This window comes from Lepus europaeus, chromosome 4, assembly GCF_033115175.1.
Source record: "Lepus europaeus isolate LE1 chromosome 4, mLepTim1.pri, whole genome shotgun sequence".
In the NCBI taxonomy this organism is placed as follows: domain Eukaryota; kingdom Metazoa; phylum Chordata; class Mammalia; order Lagomorpha; family Leporidae; genus Lepus; species Lepus europaeus.
This window is the reverse complement of record NC_084830.1, coordinates 125,509,081-125,534,967: the sequence shown is the minus strand read 5'-3', so window position 1 is coordinate 125,534,967 and position 25,887 is coordinate 125,509,081.

The following is a 25,887-nucleotide window of genomic DNA, read 5'->3' as shown; positions in this document are numbered from 1 at the left end:
GATAGAATTCGGCGCCCCAACCGGGACTAGAACCCGGTGTGCCGGCGCCGCAAGGCGGAGGATTAGCCTGTTAAGTCACGGCGCCGGCCATAACTTAATTCCTAAATCACTGATACATTTGCAAATATATCTTTTTTTTTAAAAAAAATATTTATTTATTTGAAAGGTAGAATTACAGAGAGAGAGAGAGAGAAAGAGAGAGAGAGAGAGCGAGCGAGCTTCTATCCGCTGTTTCTCTCTCCAAATGGCTGCAACAGCCGGAGCTGGGTCGATCTGAAACCAGGAGCCAGGAGCTTCTTCCAGGTCTCCTACATGGGTGCAGGGGCCCAAAGACTTGGGCCATCTTCTACTGCTTTCCCAGGCCATAGCAGAGAGCTGGATTAGAAGTAGAGTAGCTGGGACTTGAACTGGCGCCCATAGGGGATGCTGGCACTGCAGATGATGGCTTTACCTGTTATGCCACAGCACTTGCCCCCTACAAGTATATCTTTAGGATAAATTTCTGTAAGTGACCTTGCTGGGTAAAATGGTATATGCATTTTTTGAACATTATGATAGATCTTAACAATTTCCCCTCCATTAATGTTATACCAGCTTACCTTCTCCCAGCATGGTGATAGAATACCTGCTGACCACAAATCCCCACCAACACCAAACATTTTTAGGTCTTTGATCTTTGTCAATCCAGTGAGTGAAAAAGGGGACTGAGTATCTGCTAGTGTGTGTTTTGTTAAAAAATTTATTTATTTACTGTTTTGAAAGGCAGGATTACAGACACACAGACACACAGAGGGAGAGGGAGAGGAGCTGGAGGAGGAGGAAGGATAGAAGGAGAGGGAGAGGGAGAGGGAGGGAGAGAGACGGAGAGGGAGGGAGGGAGAGAGAGAGAGAGAGAGAGAGGGAGAGGGAGAGGGAGAGGGAGAGGGAGAGGGAGAGAGAAAGAGAGAGAGAGAGAGAGAGAGAGAGAGAGAGAAATCTGATTTTCCATTTATGGGTTTATTCCCCAAACGGCTACAGCACATGGGATTGAGCCAGGCTGAATTCAGGATTCAGGAACACCATCTGTGTCTCCCAAATGGGTGGCAGGAGCCAAACACTTGGGCCATCATCCACTGCTTCCCAGGTACATTAACAGGGAGCTAGATCAGAACCAGCAATCCAGTATGGGATGCAATTGTCCCAAGGGGCAGCTTAACCTGCTGTGTGACAACATCTGTCCCTCTTCATGTGTTTAACAGCAACTTGTGTTTCCTTTTATGTGGATTGTATATTTATATTCTTTGCCAATTTTTCATTGTTTCAGAAGTGTTAAATTTTCTTTTATTGATTAAAGATGTTTATAGGATTCCCTTTATATCTTATTTCCTTTCATACTTTCAATTTTATTTAAAAAATGAACACACAGTGAAATGTACTATTTTGGTGTTCTATGAGTTTTGATGTGTTTGTAAGTTGGTGTCATTACAATGCAGAACAATTCTGTCATCCTAGGATTCTCTCCTGCTGCCCCTTTGCTGTGAAACCCTCCCCACTCCTGAACTTTGGCAACTACTCCTCTGTTCTCTTTAGCTATGATTTTGCCTTTTCCCAGATGTGATATAAATGGAACCATGCAGTGTGCAACTTTTTGAGAGCGGTTTCTTTCTTTCAGCAAAATGCCTTTGAGAGTCATCCCTGTTGTTTTAAGTAAGCAGTAGTTCATTTATTTTTATTACTGATGGTGTTCCAGTGTGTGGTTGGGCAACAATTTATCCATTCACCCACTGAAGGACATATGTCTTGTTTTCAATTTTTGGTGATTATAAATAAAGCTGACTTAAGCATTCATATAAGGATATTTGTATTAATATAAGGTTTCATTTCTCTTGGGAAAATACCTGGAGTCCATTTCTTTTGGCTGATTTTTTCCATCAGGGTACATATTTCTTCCTTTTACATCTTGTAATGTTTTATTTTGCACTACTCATTGCTGATACATTGTAGAGACACTGGATTCTGTAATCTTCCTCAGAAGATGATTGATTTCAGTTACTGAATGATCACCTAATAGTTGTGTCGGCTTGATTTTTATGTCTGGTTGTGCTGTTTACAAGTGGAAGGTCCAGAGTGATTGCCAAAATTCAACTTTGCTGGGACTCAACTTACAAGCTATTTTCTCTGTGGTTGTTGTCAGGACTCAGTTTAAGGCGTTACAACAGCACGTCTAGAGCAGATCTTATTTTGGCAAATTTTTTTTAAGGATTTACTTTATTTGTTTGAAAGGCAGAGTGATTCACAGAGAGAGCGAGAGACAAGAAACACACACACACACATACACACACACACACAGAGAGAGAGAGAGAGAGAGAGTCTTTCATCTGCTGGTTCACTCCCCAAGTGGCAACCATAGTCAAGGTTGGGTCAGGCTGAGCCAGTAGCCTGAAGCTCCTTCTGAGTCTTCAGTGTGGGTGGCAGGGTTTAAACCCTTGAGCAATCTTTTGCTTCTTTCCTAGGTGCATCAACAGAGCTGAATTGGAAGCAGATAAGACAGGAGTTAAACAAGTGCTCAGATACAGGATGCTAGCATTGTAGGCAACGGCTTATCCCACTGTGACACAACACTGGCCCCTTGGCAAATGGTCTTTAACTCCCAAGAGGAAGCCTCTTGGGTGTGTCAGCTTGCTGCTTGGAGACTTAATGAGGTGTTAATAAAATCATTTTATCCATAATTGATTAGCCTTTGAAGGTTCTCTAGTGCTGCTTGGTCCATATATCTCTTTTCCACTCTGAAGCTCATAGCTACCATTCGCTGATAAGCCTCCATACAGTAATCATCCCATGTATATAAGCTAAACCCTTGGGCTAGGACTTTCTTGGGATGCCCAACAGTAACTTCTGTAGTGCCCTCCCTCCTGCTGTGGTTCTATCCTTTCCCCTGGTTTGCTCCCCACAGTTTTCGAATGCTTCAGCTGCCTCAGACTTTGATCTTTGCCCTGTCAGCTCAGCAGAACCACCATGTTCTGCTTGGACTTCAGCTCTGCATGGCACAGTTGGGAAACAGTCTCCAGACAGATTGCTCCAATGCCTGAAAACAGTGGCTTCCTGAGAGGAAGGTGAAGATTGATTAAGATGCCTATATTTTGGGGCCAGAGCTGTGGTGCAGTAGGTTAATCCTCTGCCTGCAGTGATGGCATTCCATATGGGTGCCAGTTCTAGTCCTGGCTACTCCTCTTCATCTCCAGCTCTCTGCTATGGCCTGGGAGGGTAGTGGAGGATGGCTCAGGCGCTTGGGCTCCTGCACTCACATTGGAAACCTGGAGGAAGCTCCTGGCTACTGGCTTCAGATTGGCTTGGCTCTGGCCATTGCGGCCATTTGGGGAGTAAACCAGCAGATTGAAGACCTCTCTCTCTGTCTCTCACTCTCACTGTCTGTAACTCTACCTCTCAAATAAATAAATAAAATCTTTAAAAAATTTTTAAAAAGATGCCTATACTTGCATCTCATTAAAGGAGAATTTGGGGTTGAGTACCAGCTCTGCTCCCTATTCCAGCCACCTGCTAATGCAAATCTTGGGAAGCAGCAGGCAATCTAGTTCATTAGTTGAGTCCTTACCATCACTGGGAAGGATTCTGATTGGTTCCTGGCTCCTGGCTTTGGAACCTTCACTGTGTGGGCATTTGGGGAGTGAGCCAGCAGATGGGACCTTTTCAGTTTTCTCTCTGCCTCTCAAAAAAAAGCTGTATCGAGCTTAAAAATATGGCTTCCTCTGTTTTATAGGATTTTGTTGTGGCACAGGACAAGTCTGGTTAATTCTACCAGAAGCTGGCTTGAATGACAGATTCAGGATGATTTATTTTCAGTGACCAGGGGTCTTTTGTTTGCAAGTTAACTTTTCATCAAGGACAACTTTGTTTTTCAACTGTCAAAGAACTCTTTGCTGAAGGGTACAAAGGATCTGACCTGGTTTGGTAATTTTTGTGTTATGTTGAGTGAATTGGGAATCTTTTCCAAGGAGCTGAAACATAGCTTCTGTAAACTGTACTAGGTAATGAATTTTTAATTTTCAGTCCAGTTCTACCAGAGCAGTAAAAACAAGTTCAATTATATGCTTATTGGGAATTCTTGATCCTTATATATTGTAAAGAGTTTTATTACAGTAGAGATTAGATTTTCCCCTTAGCACAGCATGACTTCAGGATAGTTCTGCCCTTCTTAAAAGGGTGGCTTTCTTATCTGTGGGATGGAAACAAGGTCAGGGAAGAAAAGAGAGGATGTAATGAAATTGGAAAACTTTGTCCTTTACTTAACCTGATGTTAAGTAATAACAAATTATAGGTCATGTCCATGTGGCCATGGCACTGTTATGCCATTATCTGCAGTAGGAAGAGAAACAGATATTAGAATACTTCCCCAGCGATGAATGACCTGGTTTCTCTCTTATTAGTCTCTAGTAGGTAAAGAATTGATATATGAAAATTCTGCAGTCCTAATGCTTGTTTGTTTATTCACTCATTGAGGCCTTTATTGGTTTACTAGTACAGCAATGTGTTGTAACAAGAGGCTTTAAAATGTGAATGACATATAACAATAGACATTTAGCTCATGAGTTGACTTGACTGGAAGTTGTCTGATCTAAGGTAGGCTGTGTAGCTCACAATATTTTTCATACCCCTTCTGGAACCACTGGGACAGCCCAGAAATTTTCTTCTCCTGGTTATGGCAGAGGTCCAGGAGAGTAGGATCAAAGCATGAAACATTTTTAGCTTTTGCTGAGTTGCATTTGCTGACTTCCAGTTGACTGAATCAAAAGACACTTGGCCAAGCCCAGCACCAATTGTACAAGGACATATGGTCTTCTTGTGACAGTGATGGGGAAGAAGTGAATATTATTGAATAATAATCCATTCTACTACAAGTGCTTATTATATACAAGTCATTAAGGATAAAAAGATGAAGAAGAGATAGTCATTTGTCCCAGGAGCCCTCAAAAATAGATTTTTGAACCTTAAATGCCGTGATCTTACAGCTAATAAATTTAGAGTTAAAACTAGTTCAAATGAAACAGAAACACTCATGCTTTTAGGATTTTTCTCTTTTTTAAATTTCACAACCTGAAGGATGATAAACTTGGATTTCTTTATTTTATTTATTTATTTATTTATTTTGACAGGCAGAGTGGACAGTGAGAGAGAGAGACAGAGAGAAAGGTCCTCCTTTTGCCGTTGGTTCACCCTCCAATGGCCGCCATGACCGGCGCGCTGTGGCCGGCACACCACGCTGATTCGATGGCAGGAGCCAGGTGCTTCTCCTGGTCTCCCATGGGGTGCAGGGCCCAAGCACTTGGGCCATCCTTCACTGCACTCCCTGGCCATAGCAGAGAGCTGCCCTGGAAGAGGGGCAACCGGGACAGAATCTGGCACCCCGACCGGGACTAGAACCCGGTGTGCTGGCGCCACAAGGTGAAGGATTAGCCTAGTGAGTCGCGGCGCCGGCCAAACTTGGATTTCTAGCAGTCTACTAGATCATGTGTTGAGATGAAATCCCCTGCTATTAATAACCAAGTACACTGTGATTTGGAGATTTAAAACCATGATCTTGTGTCAGAAACCATAGTCAGCCATGAAGCTGTTTAGATCCGTAATACTTCTCAAAGCTCTTGGACGAAGATGTTGAGGATTAAAGAGAAAACTCATGAGAAGATTTGTATAGAGGGACTTAGAGCTTCATGGTTTTGTTTCAAGTTCTCTCAGGAATAAAGGTGGAATAGAAAACTGAAATATGCAAACCATCCAAATACTTGAAGCAACTCTCTAGGGTTATTGAAATGAATGACTACAGATGCCAAGAAAGATCGTTATAGGTAGCAGAGAGCAGGGTAATGGCCTGGAGATATTGGTGCCTCATGCCTTCTTTCCTTATCTGAGGGCTTATCCTTCATGAATTAGTGTTGAATTTGCAGTTGCAGTTGGTCCTGAAGAAGATTCAGAAAACCTGGATTAGGGGGATGCTGAGAACCTTATATTTCTTCTTCTTTTTTTGAATCATCTAAAATTCAGGACACTACTATAAAGGAACCTGAGCTGAAGCACTGGAGTTATGGTATCCCATATCCATAGACCTCTCAAAGATTGACTCTTGACAACATCCCAGGATGACTGAAAGGATAGGAATGAAATAGGAAAATTTTTTATTAGGGTGTAAAAAAAGGTTTTAGGTTTTATGGATTATACTTTAGGACTATCTAGTCTGTTACAACTCTTTTGTTTCACAACTGGGGAAGTAAAAGGTCATATGAGTCTATGAAAGGGCCAACATAGATTTAGTTCGGTGACCTTGTGGTAGCCACTAGCAACTAATACTGAGTGCTTGCTATATGTTAGGCTGTTCTAAGCACTATATGCAGATAGTATCTGTGTGTTGTCATGAAAATTCTATGGGATGATAGGCACTCTAATTGTTGCCATTTAAAGCAGAAGGTAACTGAAGCACTTGGATACAAAAGAATATGCCTAATATGCATTGCTAGGAAGTGGAGAAGCCTGAATTCACAATCGACTAATCTCAGCACAGCCTCAACTTTTAACTTTGTTACTATTCTGCAGTGAGATAAGTTAGTTAGATGAGGACATAAAATGTACCAAAGAGACAAGGATGTTCCTCTTCCTTCAGACTGGCAGAGAAAATAAGGATAAGAAGAGACCTTTGGCCAGCGCCATGGCACACTTGGTTAATCCGCCACCTGCGGTGCTGGCATCCCATATGGGCACCAGGTTCTAGCCCCAATTGCTCCTCTTCCAGTCTAGTTCTCTGCTGTGGCCCGGGAAGGCAGTGGAGGATGGCCCAAGTGCTTGGGCCCCTGCACCCGCACGAGAGACCAGGAAGAAACACCTGGCTCCTGGCTTCGGATTGGCGCAGCGCCAGCCATAGCGGCCATTTTGGGGGGTGAACCAACGGAAGGAAGACCCTTCTCTCTGTCTCTCTCTCTCACTGTCTATCTGTCAAATAAGTAAATAAAAAGAATAGACCCTTGAAATTATCCTTAGGAAGAGGTAGGGCTGGGAAGTGCTGAGAGTTATGTCACAACTGCATCAGGGATGCTGCAAAGTCTCCTGAGCTGTCCAAGGTGCTGAAATGTTACCATCTCAGGCTTGTTTGCCAACTGTGCCCATCACCAGTGTTCAATTAAGTGTTACATGGAAGTTGAGAATTTTAGGGTTGAATGGAATGCAATAAATAATAATGAAATTTTACCATACTACAGGCATTGTATATTTGTAATTTCACTAAAGCTTCACAAGAACTCAGAGACCTTTGTTTTGAGGAAGAGAGAGAGATCCAGGTAAGTTACTACCCTGACTACAAGGCTGAATAATGAAATTGCTTATTTGAAATATAAAAACTGGGATGATGAAAGGGGGTGATCTGTAAGTATTTATGGAGATTTTGAAGCAAAACTAGAAGGATAATTTCAGTAACCTTAAGGGCACAAGAAAGTATGAATTAAGCAGAGAAAAATAGACCTGAGCAGCTATATTGAAACTATCACATTGTTGAGAACATGGTTGTAGTTCCTTTCATACAAGTGTGATTCTCATCTTTGAATGATAACCTTGAAATAGTAACTTAGAATCCTTCCCAACACAGAGCTCAGAGCTTCAGGTGGACACCACCAGTTGTGCAAGGTGAGCAGGTGTAGCAAATTTTTTGTTGTTTTCCTGGAATAGCAAATTGGTGAGTTGGGTATGTGGTGGCAAGTTATCACATCTAACTCATCATCCTTCCCTTAATAATGAAACAACTGAGGTTCAGTAAAATAACCATTCAGAGTTATGCATCAAGTGAGGGGTGGAGCTGGAAGATCGATGACCAAGGATCACATCCTTCCCGTATTATCCATTTCAAGATTTCTCAAAGTTGGGTTGATGGACTAGTTGACTCAACTGTATCAGCAATATTCAGGTACTTAATAAAATGTCTGGTACTGAAATCCATGCCAGACACAGTAGAATAGAATTCCTGTGAAGTGGAGCCAGAAAAGCTGTATTTTTTTGAGTTATTGTGGTATGAGACAAAGTTTGCATAGAAAAATGATCATCTAAAAATGTTAATAAATTTCACTTGGAAAATTGAGATTAGTAGTATTGTCCCTTTTACAATTGATTTAAAGTGTTATAAAAAACAACTTATGCACATATGTAGCTACTCACTTCTGTGATAATATTCCTTTAATAAAATATGATCCTTATTTAAGAATTGACTTCTTGATGTTTGAATTTTGGCTCTGACTGATTGGTTGAATGATTTTGAATACATTCTTACTCTCAACACTCAAGTATTTCTACATGTAAATGGGATTATAACACCTACTTCATAAAGTTGCTGTAATGTTTTTGTAGACAACACTAATAGGACATTTAAAATATAGTCTGGCACATAATAAGCATTCTGTACACAATAGTTATTTTTTATATTGGTTATTTATAACATTAGAGCTATAAAAATCTTGCAAGTTTTATTTGCTTATTTGTAAACTGTTGTAATCTTTATTCAAGCATGCATTATATATCTTGATTTCCTGTTTTTTCCATCAGTTCATTATGTTTAAAAATATGTTCCTCATTCTAGTACTATTTTCATGAATATGTAGAAACATGTGGTGGTAAAATTGGGAAGGTATGAAGACATCATATTGTGAGGGAGTCCCATATGTTATGCTATGGAGTTTGGATTTTGTCTTGCAGGCAATAGTGAATCACCCAGGTCTTTGATCTAGAGAGTGCTGACATAAAAAAAAGTATGTTGGGAACATTAATTTGGCACAAGATACAGTGGAGACTGGTAGACCAGTTAAAAAATTATTTCAGCATCTCATGTAGGAGGTGATAAGTTCCAGTATTAAGTATGGGCCCTTGAGTATGAAGGCAGGAGAAGACCTGAAATGTCACCAAAGTATTTGGTTAATGGACAGCAGAAAGAGTACAAGATGAGATAATTTAAGGTTTTCAGACTTGAATGATGAGGAAATTTAGATGTCTCTTACAGAAATAATCTAGAGGAATAGCTGGATGTGGGTGGAAATACCAGTTTACATCTTGGTCTTATTTTAGAAATTATGAAACTGTGTTAATAGGTAGGTGTAGTGACTTGTTTACAAATGAATTAAGTTAAAATATTTAACTTAAAATTAAAATATTCAACTACATTCTTTTTTTTCCTGTGTGATTTTTTTAAACTTTTATTTAATAAATATAAATTTCCAAAGTACAACTTTTGGATTATAGCGGCTTTTTCCCCCCGTAACCTCATTCCCACTCACAACCATCCCATCTCCTGCTCCCTCTCCCATTCCATTCACATCAAAATTCATTTTCAATTCTCTTTATATACAGATCAATTTAGTATATACTAAGTAAAGATTTCAACAGTTTGCACCCACACAGAAACACAAAGTATAAAGTAATGTTTGAGTGCTAGTTATACCATTAATTCACATAGTACAACATATTAAGGACAAAGATCTTACATGAGGATTAAGAGCACAGTGACTCCTGTTGTTGATTTAACAATTTACACTCTTATTTATGGTGTCAGTAATCACCCGAGGCTCTTGTCATGAGTTGCCAAGGCTGCGGAAGCCTCTTGAGTTCGCCGACTCTGATCATATTTAGACAAGGTCATAGTCAAAGTGGAAGTTCTCTCCTCCCTTCAGAGAAAGATACCTCCTTCTTTTATTGCCCGTTCTTTCTGCTGGGATCTCACTCACAGAGATCTTTTATTTAGGTCATTTTTTTTTTTTTTTTTTTTTTTTTTTTTTTTTTTTTTTTTTTTTTTTTGCAGAATGTCTTGGCTTTCCATGCCTGAGATATTCTCATGGGCTTTTCAGCCGGATCCAAATGCCTTAAGGGCTGATTCTGAGGCCAGAATGCTGTTTAGGACATCTGCCATTCTATGAGTCTGCTGTGTATCCTGCTTCCCATGTTGGATCGTTCTCTCCTTTTTAATTCTATCAGTTTACCAACTACATTTGAATATAATTTCTTCACAAAATTCTGCCTCCATCCATTGTGTTTTTACTACATTTTAATTTTTTTAAATTATTTTTGATGGTAGAGTTAGACAGTGAGATAGAGGCAGAGAGAAAGGTCTTCCTTTTTCTGTTGGTTCACCCCCCAAGTGGCCTCTACGGCCAGCGCGTTGTGGCTGGCACGCTGTGCTGATATGAAGCCAGGAGCCAGGTGCTTCCTCCTGGTCTCCCATACAGGTACAGGGCCCAAGGACCTGGGCCATCCTCCATTGCACTTCCGGGCCACAGCAGAGAGCTCGACTGAAAGAGGAGCAACTGGGAAAGAATCTGGTGCCCCAACCGGGACTAGAACCTGGGGTGCCAGCGCCGCAGGCAAAGGGTTAGCCTATTGAGCCACGGTGCCTCCCTACATTTTGATTTTTGTTACTTAGTATTGGGGTCCTTAGTTGCAGGCAAAATAAACCTGACTTAGTTTGTCTGACTTAGGAAGGGATTTTATTCAAGTGATTTTTAATTTACTCACAGAATCACTGGAAAGGCTAAAGATTTAGGCTTAGGATATGGACTGAGGTAAGGGATAATAGGCTACAACCATTGGTTCAGCCAAAATGACACTAAGCAGCCTCTATGAAGACTCAGCTGTCTCAACTGGAGGGTATAGCTGTTTTTGCTTGCACTTTCTCTGGCACTGGAAAGAAAATGTTATCCCTTATTTTGTTGTCCTAGAAACTAGAAGCTTCTCCTACTATGCTGTGTTCATTTCTGTAATGGATTCTTATTTGTTCCTGCCTCCCCATAATCTAGTGTAGCAGGATCTTATGGATCAAGTTTGGGTCTTACACAGTAACTGCAAGGCAGTTAAGAGAGGGAAGTGTCTTGTCTTTTAGTTTCTATGGTGGGAGGTGGACTCTGTCTGCCACTAAGATTTCTAAGACAAGTTTGATGGTAAATTTTAAGATGTCAACTTGATTGGCTGAAGAAAGACCTAGAAAGCTAGAAAAAACATGATTGTGTGTGCATCTAGGAAGGTGTTGTCAAATGAGATGAGCATGTGCATCTGAATGGACATGATGGGAATACAGTTCTTGATTTGGGCAGGCACCATCAATTGACTAAGGATCTGCAGAAACTAAACACAGATGGCAAATTGGTCTGGCTGTGAGATGTGAGCCTTGCTTCACTCCTACCTGGGTGTCAGTTGCAGGCCTTTAGATTCCAGGACTCACCCATGCTCTCTGGCTGGTACTCAGTCTTTCAGTCTCAAACTGAGAATTAGTCCATCAGTTTCCCTGGTTCTTATGCCCTTGGGCTGAAGACTGAACCATGCTACCAGTATCACAGGATCTCTAGCCTGCAAATTATCTGCCATGGAATTTCTCAGTTGCCATGATTGTGTATGCCAGTTACCCCAGCACATCTCTCTCTAGAGAATCTTGACTAATTCAATAGGGCATCTACAGTTAGAGGAAAGACACTCAGATATTTGGTAGCTGAAACAAAATAAAGCAAATGAACGAAGCTCCAAATAACATCCAGTGTCTTCCACACATGCCTGTAGGTTATATTTTATTTTATATCATGAAAGTGGAGCCTAGAAACATTTTTTATTTTCTTTTTAGTTAGTTTCAAATATAGATATAGAATGTCCCAAGAATCAAAGCACTTACAGCTACAGCTAAAAAGGTCAGAAAATTGCCTATTATTTCATGGCTAGGGTTGCTCAAATTGTAGCCTATTATAGGCTGAAACAGAGTATCATTTGACCTTTTCATGTGGCAAGATCTTGTATTATCGGGACTCCCTCTTTTTATGATTTTTTTTGCTCACATAGTCTTTCTCACTTATTTTAATGAAGGCCTGGGAGGAAAAAATTAAGATAAAAGACATAATCTGAGATTTTAGGTTGGTGGCAAACATATTCTAACTTTGAACTTATTTATAAAAGAGTTTTCTCTTATTTATTTGAGCAAAAGTTTGGACTGGGAATCAGGATGTTTAAATTCTCATTTTGGGCAAGTCCCTATTTCTTGGACATGAAATTTCTCATTGAAGTGGAATCTGTGTTTGGATTCAAGAAGACTCAGATGGGCGCCAGCATTCCTATCACCAACTGGTGTAAGCTTAAGATATCACATTCTTACTCTCATTTTTTAACCATATAATGGGAGAAATGGATAATCGTAATACCATCCTTATAGAATTATTGTATGAATTACATAAGACAGTGCTTATAGAATTCCAGGACTAAATAGGATGACTGTATTATAGATGATCTTTAAGGTCTATCCATATATTTAAGAATTTGATATTACATATAATTTGCAGCATGATCCATGCAGTATATGTATGTATTTTATGATTTGTATACCATAAAAGTTATAGTGGGGGCTGGCACTGTGGCTCACTAGGTTAATCCTCCACCTGTGGTGCTGGCACCCCAGATTCTAGTCCCGGTTGCTCCTCTTCCAGTCCAGCTCTCTGCTGTGGCCCGGGAAGGCAGTGGAGGATGGTCCAATTGCTCGGGCCCTGCACCCACATAGGAGACCATGAGGAAGCACCTAGCTCCTGGCTTCAGATTGGCGTAGTGTGCTGGCCACAGCGCGCTGGCCGTAGTGGCCATTTAGGGGGTGAACCAACGGAAAAGGAAGACCTTTCTCTCTGTCTCTCTCTCTCTCACTGTCTAACTCTGCCTGTCCAAAAAAAAAAAAGTTATAGTGGGCTTTATAGGGATAAGTATTCTTAGAAAGTAAAGAAGAAACCATCCCTTCCTTCTTTTCTCCACAATCTATGAGTGTGGTGCTATTTAAAATATTGTGAGGGGTTGACATTATGGCACGACAGGTTAAGCTGCTCCCTGAAGCACTGGCATCCTATATACATTCCTATTTGAGGCCTGGATGCTCTGCTTCTGATGCAGCTTCCTGCTACTGAGCCTGGGAAAGAAGTGGAGGATGGCCCAAATTATTGGGCCCCTATACCCATATGGGAGACCTGGAAGAAGCTCCTGATTCCTGTCTTTGGCCTGATCCAGCCTTGTTTGTTGTGGCCATTTGGGGAGTGATCCAGGGGATGGAATACCTTTCTATCTTTCCCTCTTTCCCTATGGCATATGTAGTGCCTTTTAAGGACCTCCAACTCAGATGAAGAGACTAGGAAATCAAAGTTCTATATTGACCCTGCTGAAATATAAAATGGTTATCAAGGAGGTGTCATGATGGGAAAGTATGTGTAGTGAGCTCAGAAGAGAGAAAGATTACACTGGGCATTGTGGACAGAGCCAGCTCCGTGGAGTCCCACGGAAGTTCCTTAAAGGGTGTGGGTGAGTTTCTACTGGTTGTCAGGGCAGCCTTGCTACTTTTGAAGCCACCTTAAATTTTTAAAATTTAATTTAAGGTTTACAGATTTCATGAGTTTCATATATACAGATTCAGGAACATAGTGATACTTCTCACACTACCCTCCTGCCTGCCCATGCTCCCTCCCTTCTTTTTTCTACTTCTATTCCCACTCTTAATTTTTACAAAGATCTATTTTCAGTTTACTTTATACTTGTAATATTAACCCTACACTAATATTTTATAATTCTCATTGTAGAGAACTTTGACATCCTTGGTTAAATTTGTTGCAAGGTATTTCATTTTTTTAGTAGGTATTGTCAATGTTCACCTCCATCTGTAGGTTAAGGAAAGTCCCTATTTTGGTGGCTCTAAAGCTTGTTAGAAAATTCTTTGGCATACCCCTCTTCAATTGGTAGGATCTGATCTCCCTTTCCTTTAGTATGAGTTGTTTTGGTGACTAACTTCTAGAACATAGCAAAAGTAATGTGGTTGAGCCTTAGAAAAGGCAACTGAGGTTTCAGCAGGCTTTTTCTTTTTTGGGATGTTCACCTTTGAAATACAGGCACCATAGTATGAGGAAGCCAGACAGCCACATGGAAATTGGTGGCCCAGTTGAGATGTCAGCTGAGAGCTAGCATTTCGTTGACTGCTAGTCACACAAACAGGTGAGCATTCAAGTGATACCAGCCCCTGGTCTTCAAGCCACACTGACTGACAAAAAGCACAGCAGAAACAAGTTGTCCCCATTAAATATTATCTGTATTGCCAACTTGTGAGAAAGATAAACATTGTGGTTGTTTTAGGCAACTAAGCTGTGAGTGGTTTGTTACATAGTAGTAGATAAGTAAGATAACTGATGACCTTGAACAATTACTTTAGAGAGCAGGTGGTTTGTTCCTGTGTTTTAGGAAGCAACTTCATGTAAAATCTCTGGTTTAGAAGAAAACCTATAGACAGTTGCCTGATGAGAACAGGAATCCTTAAATAATGATAGAAAAGGAAGTAAAGACAATTTATAATCTGCTATAATTGTAGATAAGAGGAGAGGCAATCACAACTGTTAACAGAATTACATTGTTTTCAAATTTGCTACATAAATCATCAATTCTTGTCTTTCCCAATTTTTAAGCTGGTCCCCTAAATCTGTGGCTATGGCACAACTTCAATGCTCCTAAAATGCTACTAGGCGCACTATGGTTAAAAACACCTATTGTCCTTTTCCTGCAGAACCATTTTTTCCTTACTATCTATCTTACCAGTCTCTCCAGATTTATAGGCACCTCTTAGTCAGTGTGTCAAAAATCAAACTTATTACCTTCCCTCCAAAATTGCTTTCATTCTGCCTTTCGGAGCTCAGTTAGTGACATTACCATCTGTTCAGTTGCAGAGAAGTTGGGGTTTAACTTCTTCTTCACACTTCTGCAATCTAGTCTAGTCAAATGACTACCAAGTATGATTGCTTCAATCTCTGAAATAATTATTGAGTCCTTTCCTAGCTCTCTCTTCCAATTTCAGAGCATACAGAAGATTGGAGAGGTTAAATTTTTTTTTTTTTTGTTAAGGGTTTACTTTTATGGAAAAGATCATGTGGAAAAGTAGGAACTTCATAGTTTTTGGCTGGATCAATCTTTGGTATAATTTCTGAAGTGGACAATTTGGTAATTTGCAATGCATATGCCTTTATTCTAGGTTTTATTTTACATGTTCTCTTTAACATTTACGTATCGATATGTGAAAGCAGTTATTCATTATAGTGCCATATATCGTTATAAAAAACCAGAAAACTATGGCCAGCACTGTGTAGAAGGTTAAGTCTCCTTCTGCAGAGCTGGCACCTCATATGGGTGCTAGTTTGAGTCCTGGCTGCTCCACTTCCAATGAAGCTCCCTGCTAACACACCTGGAAAAGCCCCTGAACCCACATGGGAGACATGGATGTCTCTCCTGGTTCCTGGCTTCAGCTTGGCCTAGTCCTGGACATTGCAACCATTTGGGGAATAAGCCAGTAGATGGAATATTCTTTCTCTCTCTTTCTCCCTCTCTCTCTCTTTCTCCTTCTCTCTCTGTATCTCTTTCTTTCAAATAAATAAATAAATCTTAAAAAAAAAAATACCAGAGGGGCCAGCACTGTGGTGCAGCAGGTTAAAACCCCGGCCTGAAGTGCCAGCATCCCCTATGAGTGCCGGTTTTAGTTCCAGCTGCTCCTTTTTCCAATCCAGCTCTCTGCTATGGCCTGGGAAAGCAGTAGAAGAGGGTCCAAGTGCTTGGTCCCCTGTACCCACGTGGGAGACCTGGAGGAAGCTCCTGGCTCCTGGCTTCAGATTGGCGCAGCTCCAGCCATTGCAGCCTTCTGGGGAGTACACCAGCAGATGGAAGACCTTGATCTTTGTCTCTACCTCACTCTGTAACCCTGTCTTTCAAATAAATAAAATTAATCTTAAAAAAAAGAAAACTTAAATGGAAAAATTAATAATGATATATTCATACCATATATTTCTATATGAAATTATAGTATTTAATTAATTAATTTTTCCTTACATTCCTTATTTCATTTCATTCAGGCTAGAGTAAATGTTATGAGATTAAGTCCTTTACCTTATGCTGTAACATCTAGCTCAGGCCCAGCATGTAGATGCTTAGTGGATATTTGCTGAATGAATGAGTGGTGAGGTAGATAGATGGATCTCAAGGCTTGGAAGACAGAAGTTTGAATACTATTAGCATATAGATGATGATTGAAGCAATATAGTAGAAGAAATCATCTGGGGATAGTGTAGAGAATAAGAATCAGGAAGAGAGGGGCTGGTGCTGTGGCTCAGCAGGTTAAAGCCCTGGCCCGAGGCGCTGGCATCCCATATGGGTGCCAATTCTAGTCCTGGCTGCTCCTCTTCCAATCCATCTCTCTGCTATGGCTGGGGAAAGCAGTAGAAGATGGCTCAAGTCCTTAGGCCCCTGCACCCCCATGAGAGACTTGGAGGAAGTTCCTGTCTCCTGGCTACGGATCAGCGCAGTTCCGGCTGTTGTGGCTATCTGGGGAGTGAACCATCAGATGGAAGACCTCTCTCTCTCTCTCTCTTTCACTCTCTCTCTCTCTCTCTCCTCTCTCTGTCTTTCAAACAAATAAAATAAATCTTAAAAAAAATAATAAAGAATCAAGAAGAGAAACCGCCACATGTCCATGATTTTACCCTCCAGCCAGATTTCTTCTAAATAGATGTGAACTAAATCTCTATCTTCTTGTTAGGAGATAAAGAGTAGAGGAATGTTGTGCTTAAGAGCAGTGGTTCTGGAATCAGACTGATTGTGTAGCTTTGAATCCAAATGCTGCAATTTACTGTCTGTAACATTAATTCTGCCCTGTAGCTTTGCCTTGTTGCAGAGGTTTATATGCTGATAGTACCTAATGTAGAAAGGTTTTGTGAGGGTTAATTTGGATTATAGCCTAGAACCCTGTAAGCTTTAAATAAAAGTGAATTGTTAGGATTCCAGTTATATATAGGATTTTAATGCACTGATCCAAATGGGAATGCTCATAATAAGAATTTAGGCATTTGGAGAGTACTTTATAATTACTGAGGTGTTTTATATTTGCCAACTTATTCCATTTTCACAATAAACCATCATCTGAAATACCATCATCTGTATTTATTAATGTGTTATGGCTAATAAGTGACAAAAGTTGGACAAGAACCTAGATTTTGTATTTCCCAAGTCCAGTAGCCTTTCTGACTGAAGAACTAAGAGGGAAATATCAAGTACAAAGATTGAGAACTGGCATTTATTTATTTTGGATAAAACCGACTTACCCCTGAAATTGTTTGGTCCCAAGCATTTGAATCACATGTGTCTTAAAAATTTCTAGCATTTCATTAGAAGCGTGTCACTGTGAGATGTTTTATTTGGACTGTAACACAAGAGCACTTGAAGTTCATCTTTTTTGTTCCTTCCTTCAACAGGTATTTGTAGAGCTTTGCCTGGGTGCTGTGTGGGACACAGAGAAGTACAATTTCTAGATTTTGCCCTTTAAGGTTTTATGGCTTAATCACAGTGAGAGGATGGCAAAGATACAGTGTGAAGCCATCGCTTGATAGAGTCTGAACTTTCAGTCCTTGTGCTTGAAGTTTAGGGAAAATCATATGAAATATGAACTATATTTCTTCCTAATCAAGCAAGCATCCCTTGGCAGAGAAGTCATTAATCATTGCTTTCTTATAACTGGATTGACTTGTTCAGCTTAGGGAGGAGATTGTTCAAGGTACTGGGAACTTTTTCTCATCATGTATTATGACATAAAGTTCCTATGTGTGAGACTGGAAGGTGGGAAGAAATAAGACTGGTTAACCCACCTCTAGGTCACTGCTTCTAAACCCTACTTTGGCTTTTATATCAAGAGAAAGGCAATTAATTCCTTTTTCAACAAGCATTGTTAGGTACTCTTTTGAATTACACAATGTGGTATCTACAAGGTATAATAAGATATACACAAGAATAAGGACTTGTCACTGATTTCAAGGAGCAGAGCTTATGAGTGAGACTTGCTGGATTTGGGTTTAATTCCTACCATTTGCAGCTGCCAAGACCTTGGGCATGTAACTTAACTGCTGTAGATTTTGATTTTCAACCTAGGAAATGGATGTAATTATTCAATGAGCTAATCCATATAAATCCTGTAGCACTATGCCAGGCACATAATTGGTATGCAATAAATATGAGTTCTTTTCATTATTAGTGTACAAGAACATAGAAGAGTGTTATGGTCAGAATGTTTGTGTTCCCTCAAAATTCCTGAGTTGAAATTCTAATCCCCAATGTGATGATAATAGGAAGTAGGGCCTTTGTGGGGAACTGGATCATGAGAAGGAGGCTCATGAATGCGATCAGTCCTCTTACAAAAGGTACCAAAGAAGGATGTAGAGACATGCACACACTGCTGGTGGGAGTGTAAATTAGCACAGCCATTTTGGAAAACAGTATGGAGCTTCCTTCAAAACTAGAAATAGAACTACCCTGTGATCCAGAGATTCCATGTCTAAGTATACATCCAAAGGAAAGGAAAGCAGTGTGTCAAAGATGTGTCTATACATCCATATTTGTTGTGGCACTATTCCAAAAGCCAAGATGTGGACTCAATCCAGGTGTCCTTCAGTGGATGAATGGATAAAGAAAATGTGGTACATACACACAGTGGAGAATTATTCAGCCATAATGCAGCAATGTGGATGAACCTACAGGACATCATGTTCAGTGCACGGAAAGATAATGTGTATTTTACTTGTATGTGGTTGCTAAAAAAGTTGATCTCATGGAAGTGGAGAGCAGAATAGTGGTTACCAGATCCTAGAAAGGGTGCAGGGGGATGGAGAGAGGATGGTTAATGGGAGCCGGGGTGAAGTTAGATAAGAAGAATAACTTCTAATGTTGTATATATCACAGTAGAGTGACTGATTGACAGTCACTAATTTTATGTTTCAAAATAACTAATACAGAGCATTTGGATGTTTTTAATATAAAGAAATAATAAATTGTATGCATTGTTGAAATACTACACTCTACATAAATATGTATAGTTATTATGTGTCAATTAAAAAGAAAGAAGCCCAAGAGAGAATTCTGGCCCCTTCAATCATGTAAGATATAGTTAGAAGGTGCTGTCTGTGAACCAGAAAGGAGATCTTTGCCAGAAACTGAATCTTCTGGAAGTTAGATCTAGGACTTCTAAGAATACAGACCTGTAAGAAATAAATTTCAGTGGTTTATAAGCTACCATGTTTATGATATTTTGCTGTGGTAATGTGAACATATTAAGACAAAGTGTTATCTTCCACTTAAATGTGGAGAGCTGGACAGCACTTTGCTCCTATTCTAACAATGAGACAAAGTCAGTGAAACTATAAAATATTAGTTGTGCCTGCACCCATTGGGGAGCTGAAGGCACAGAGTTAGCCAGCATCTTGAATTTTCTTATTTAAGATTTAATTTATTTATTTGAAAGGCAGAACGACAGCATGAGAATGAGAGACAGAGATCTTCCATCTGCTGGTTCATCCCCCAGATGGTCACAACAGCCTGAGCTGAGCCAGGCCAAAGCCAGGAACTGGGAACTCTGTCGTGGTCTCCCATAGGACCAGAAAACCCAAGCATTTGGGCCATCTTCATTGCCTTCCCAGATGCATTAGCAGGGAACTGGATTGGAAGCAGAGCAGCCAGAACTTGAACAGGTACTCTGACATGGCATACAAGATTAGGAAGTGATGGCGTAACCTGCTGCATCGTAATGCTGGCCCCTATAAATGCTAAATTTAGAAAAGTGAGACATCCCTCTAAAGAGAGACTAGATAGGTGACATTTTTCCTCTGAGACAGAATACAGGAAGAGGGAGAGGCTTCTATATAAATGAGTAAGAAGAATTAACATTTGAATGAATTTCTTTAAGCTAAAAATGGGATAGAATAAAATAAGAGAACACTAGAGACCCTCTGATATAAGAAGAGTTTGTACTTAATCACTGGCTTTTTTCTACAAACCATCATCAGATGCTCACAAGAAATTTTGGAGGTGAAAGGCCAGAGAGCAGTATTCTCATTAATGTAGGTGTGGAGGAGGGGATTGGCCACTGTGAGAAAGGCCCAAAACCCTATCTTGCTACTCATAACCAAATGTCCTACAGATCCAAACACTTAAACTATGGAGGAAGTCCAGCACCCTGCAACTTTCAGGGAGTAAAGACTCTATCACTAGAGGAAAATTTGGGGACTCAAGAGGTTAGGCCTGACTGCATAAGCCCAGTTTTAGCCTCTGCTTCATTGTACTTGCTAGGTTGACGGAACTCCTGATACCTACAGCCTGACCAAAGTAGAGGCATTTCCACTTCCAAGCAGAAATTCTGTTGGTCTTACCTTTCAACACACAAAATCTGACATTTAAGAAAACTTAGGAGATACCCAAGAGAGCAATCAACAGAACCAGACTTGATATGATTAATATGTTAGAACTATAGGTCAAGGACTTTAAAATGATTATAATCAATATATTAAGGGATATCGTGAAAAAGCTCATTGATATGAATGAACATATTGGGAACACCAGTGGAAAGGCAGTCTCTGAGAAAGAGTCAAATGGAAATTAAAAAAACTGTAAATCAGAGATAAACAGTTTTTTAAAAAATGATTTACTGATTTATTTGAAAGGCAGAGTTACAGAGAGGCAGAAGCAGAGAGAGAAAAGTCTTCCGTCTGCTGGTTTACTCCCCAGATGGCCGCCACAGCCAGGGCTGGGCTGATTTGAAGCCAGGAGCCAGGAACTTCTTCTTGGTCTCCCATGTGGGTGCAGGGGCTCAAGGACTTGGGCCATCTTCTACTGCTTTCCCAGGCCATGGCAGAGAGCTGGATTGGAAGTAGAGCAGCTGGGATTTGCACTGGTGTCCATGTGAGAGGTGGCACTGCAAGTGGTAGCTTTACTGCCATTCCAGAGTGCTGGCCTCAGAATAATTATTTTAACAAGTCATCAGTAAAGTTGAGATAGCCGGGGAAAAAATTGGTGAACTTGAATTTAAGTCAGTAAGAATTGTCCAAACTGAAGCACAAAGGGAAAAAACCCAAACAAACAAACAAACAAACAAAACCCTCCAGAATACCTAACAGCAATGAGACATTATTCAGCACTTGTATAATAGGAATTCCAGGAAGAGAAGAAAAGGGCAGAAGAAATATTTAAAGAGATAATGGCTGATAATATTCTAAAAATAATGAAAAAATGCCAAACTACGGATCTAGGAAGCTCAGAAAAACTCCAAGTAGGACAAGGAAACAAAACAAAAACTGCAACATAACAGAACCCAGAAAACCTGAACATCATCAACAACAAACTACATTCAAACTGTTAAAAAAATCTTAATAAAAATATTGAAAACACCAGGAGAAAAGAGATGCATAATATACACTGAAATAAGAAAATTCCAGCTAACTTCTTTCAGAAGACAGGCAAATCAGCAAGGCAATCAGCAAGGCAATAGAGAGGCATCTTTTAAGAAAACATCATCAATAAAATCCACCAAAACTACCCAGGATTTTATATCCAGTGTACATGTCTTAAGCTGAAAGTAAAAACAAAGAATTTTTTCAAAATCTATTTCAAAAATTGAGAGAATATATTACAAGCAGATCTGTGCCATAAGAAATGTTTAAAAAAAAAAGTTCTTCAGGAATCAGTTATATGATACCAGATAGAAACTTGGATATAAGAAAAATAATAAGACCCTGAAGATGGTAAAAATGAAGGTAAATAGAAATTTTATTCTGATTTCATAATCATTTAAAAGATTTTTACCTATCTAAAGCAAAACTAGTAATAAAGTGCTTTGGGGTATAATATGTAAGTATAAAGTACATTCAACAACATCACCAAAAATGGGAGAGAGGAATTCCAAGGATACTATTATAAGGTTTGTATCCTCTATATGGAGAGTATTGCTTGAAAGTAGATGGAAATCCTAGAGCTGCAACTGAAAATACTGGAAAAAGAAGTATAGGTAATAGGCCAAAGTAGAGATAAAATAAAATCACAAAAAATGCTCAGTCCAAAATCATGAAAATTAAAAAATGACACATCATGTTAAGATGTTGAGTGCTTAGAAAGTGTGACGTGAGCAGGGAGTGTTAAGAGATAAATCAGGAAAGGTATATGGGCTTGATTATGGAAAACTTTATAAACTAGTCTAAATTTTAAAAATCTTTTGGATATTTAATGGTATTTTCTACTAACTTTAATAAAATAAAGATTTTTGTAGCTAAGTTGATTTTATATACCTTCTTCATAGATTGCATTTCTTTGAAGGATATATGTGGCTTGTGATAAGTTTGTGAGGTTCATAAGGATGTTTGAATGCCTTTGTCTTAAGAAGAGAAGTTATTTAGTGTCAACCTTTTAAAGACAGGGTGGCTTAATTACAAGTATGGAGCTTGTTTTCAAATAGAAACCTAGTCACTATGTGTAGGGGTTACTTATTGCTATCCTTATGTCCATTCCTCTTAATTCGTCACAATATTCCATGTTGGGTGGTTTTGGTGGAATGGACCTGTCTCTCAGTTCCAGGGGCATAAGCCACTCTTTGTGTCCTCTATCCATGACCACTCAGCTCTGGGATGGACACATAATCTAGGCTAGACTGATCAACACAAGACTAAGTTCTGGGATTTTACTTTATCCAGTGAGTAGGTTCTTTTTGTGGTCACATGGAAGTTTTTGGCTGCTACCAGGGGAAAATGTGCCTGGTATTGAAGCCCAGTTCTGAGGTTAAAGCAGTTGAGAAATAGTGAGAAAGAGTTTGGGACCACACTGAGAGAAGACAAACCTCTCTTGAAGTTTGTCACTTAACCTAATGTATCCTCTTTTCAGATTGAATATGACTTTGCATTCTGTGTGTCGAACTAGCAGTTTCAATTAATTGTATTTGCCTTCATTCCGGCTCCTTTCCCTCATTCAAAATCCTTGCAAAACTTTTCTTCCCTTCACCTTTCTTAGACATCATTTCTAGCCTCTTTTTGGATAAAAGGTCAGTGGTCTCCCCATTTTCTCACAGGTATCACTTATTCCAATTGACATTTACACTTGAGTAAACCTTAAACTTCTCTGACCTTTCTTAAAAGCTAGATTTTGAAGAGATATTTCCTGTTTTAAAACAGTGCATTATTGTTGCTTTTTTTTTTTCTTTTGTAAAAGGCCACTTTGCTCCTTCTAGGCTTTTTGGATACTTTGGGTGCCAATTCAGGTTTTCTTTTCCTTCTTAGAAATTGCATTCTGCCTCTTCTCTTTTCCCACCCTGCAGTGCGACATGCAGATGTTTTGTGGAAACATGGGAACTACTTAACAGTAAGCTTAAAAATATTAAGCCATTTTCACACCTCATTCTTAGCCATGTGAACTACATAAGAGAATAACTCAGCTCTTAAATATCCCATTTAGTGTTGAAAATGAAAAACAACAGATGTAGATGCTTGAGTGGCATAAAATATGGCTGAGTTCCCCAGTTCCCTTCCATTTGAGAAAGACATGTTGACTCTTTGTCTTCACCAAGTTTTGGTAACTCACAGGCAGAAGATGAATATGACACAGACTTGGAGTCCACCTGTCAGTCTGTCTACAAATGATTCCATATTTCTCTTCCCGCCTGACATCCTATTAACTGTTCAGCTCAGCCAAGCACTATTTTTTTTAGCTCCTTCTCTTTCAGTGACTTCTTAGGTAGCATCTACTCTGCCAAGTGCTTTACTCACATCTTCCTATTGAACTCTTAGAACAGTTTTAAAAGGTATCTGTCGGCGGCCACTCGACAAACTAAGCAGAGACACAGCACTCGGTCCGTTCACCAACGTTTAATGCCTTGAAGTCCTCAAGCCAAGGTAGGGAGCTTGGCTACAAGGGACCAGAGGTCGCCTCCTTGAGAGGCTCTTCAACCACCGGCCCCGAACACAGCAAGAAACGAGTATATATACCCCCAGCCCCACAAGCTCGAAGATAGTTACACAGAATCATCTCCTCCTTTGTATTTTAGTCAGATGGAAGGATGGAGTGGAGAAGTGCCTGTCTTAGGTGGCCAGGAGCGACTTGCAATCTTACCCGTCATCGGGAGGCAAGTGACTTGCAGATGCAGTCTCATTCACACCCTGTCTTAGGGTGATTTGAGGCCCTCCCAGTCCTTACCCGTCATTGACTACTTCTCCAGCAAGTTCATCCATATGTGAACTTGTCCATCCTCCATGGGGAACTGAGCTTGCATGGCAAGTAGGGCTTGGCGCGTTGCCCATTGGTGTCTGCGGACCCATAGGGTGAGTACTCGAATGATACGAACACTCATTGCAGTCAGGAGGCACAGAAAAATACCTAGGCAGATAATAGCAACCCCATTGCTTAAACGGAGACCACCAAGTCCCCAGCAGAGAAGCCAGCCAGGAGAATGGTGACCAAAACTCAGAAGGTGAGGCATTTATCTGGGTAAGGTTAAAGACCCCTAATTGAAGCTCCCTCAGTAGCTTCGAGGCCTGGTGATTCCAAGTACCACTGATATATTGTCCCAAGCTCACAGACTTATTTCTTAGGTCAGGCAGGGCAGCAGCCTGATAGGGTGTAACACAAAGGGCGACCGAGCGCATAACACAAGGAACGCCGACGAGGTCAGCTAGTAAGTCCACTTGTTCTTGCAGTGTGTCCACACGTTGATTCAGAAGAAGGATCGCGGAATGAAGATGGTTGTCCACTTCCCTTGCTGCCTCCAGCGCTCTAGCAGCGGTAGTAGTAATGTTATTGAGGGCGGAGGCCGTGGTCCCCTGAGACACAGCCATGCCGATGGCTGCTGCCCCCGCTGACAAGGCTGCAATCACAGCGTCTGCATCATCACCTGCCTCTGGATCTCCATTCGTTTCTGGAAGAGGAGACAAGGGGATCTCCCTCAGGGGCAAACTGCTCCCTGGGTGGGTTGTTACTTGCATCAGGCATAGGCCCGATATTTTTGGCCAGTATTCAAATTGGAGTCAACTCCCCTATGGGGAACACACAGCCAAATCCTCTTCCCAACGCAATCAGTGAGTGGGTCAGGCCCTCTCCAGAGTCGGGTGAGAGGGTCTCTCCATCTAACGAGCATCTGAGGTTTAGGGGTTAAATGTCCCCAATGTTTTTGGAACCTTGATTCCCTTGACCCTTTTGAAAAATTTCCTGTGGGTTGTGAGGAATTTTTAGTAGAGTGTTGAATCGTTTTACATCTTGGCAGCACTTTTAAACATCCCAATTGGTTATTATCTCTGTAAGATGAGAGATATATCTTTTGACATCTCCAGGGGCCCTTTTGGAGATACCAAAAGTTTAGAGAATTTAGAACTTTGATTTTTAGAAACTTTGTTAAAGGTGTCAAGAGAACTTAGAGTATCTGGTTAGAATAGAATTTTTTAACATCCTGAAATGATAGCCCTTCATTAGACAGGGTGATCCTAACACCTTTAGACCAGGTCCAATCATAATGATATTTAACAATGCTTTTCATCAATCTGAACTTAACAGAGACAGTAGAGTACACACTAGATTACCTTGGAAACCAGAAATAAAAACCTTGAACATAAGAGTTAGCACACAAAATCCTCACATAACTCAGAACTATTTAACAGAGCTAAAAAGAGAACTTTAGAAACAGCAGAGTAACCAATTAAGTAGACACTGTTAAAAAAGAGATACTATAGTTTTTGCAAAAACAGATCTGTGAAAGAAACAAGTTTAAAGCATATTCAGGACATGTAAAGACTTGCAAGACCACTTTAGCTGGAAAGCAAAAACATGAATACAACATAGGTCTGACATGACTTACAACATTTTAATACACTTTGTATAATTTGAATTGACTCAAACAGTTGTTACTTTAACAAATTTAGAGTCTCATTCTTTGAGAGTTCCAGGGATCCTACTGGAAGTCCCAAAGTTGTTAGACTCCACTTGAGAATTTAAACTGTTAGAGAGTCAAACCGCTCAGCCAAAAACTAGTAACCAAGGCTGTGGGCTAGATCT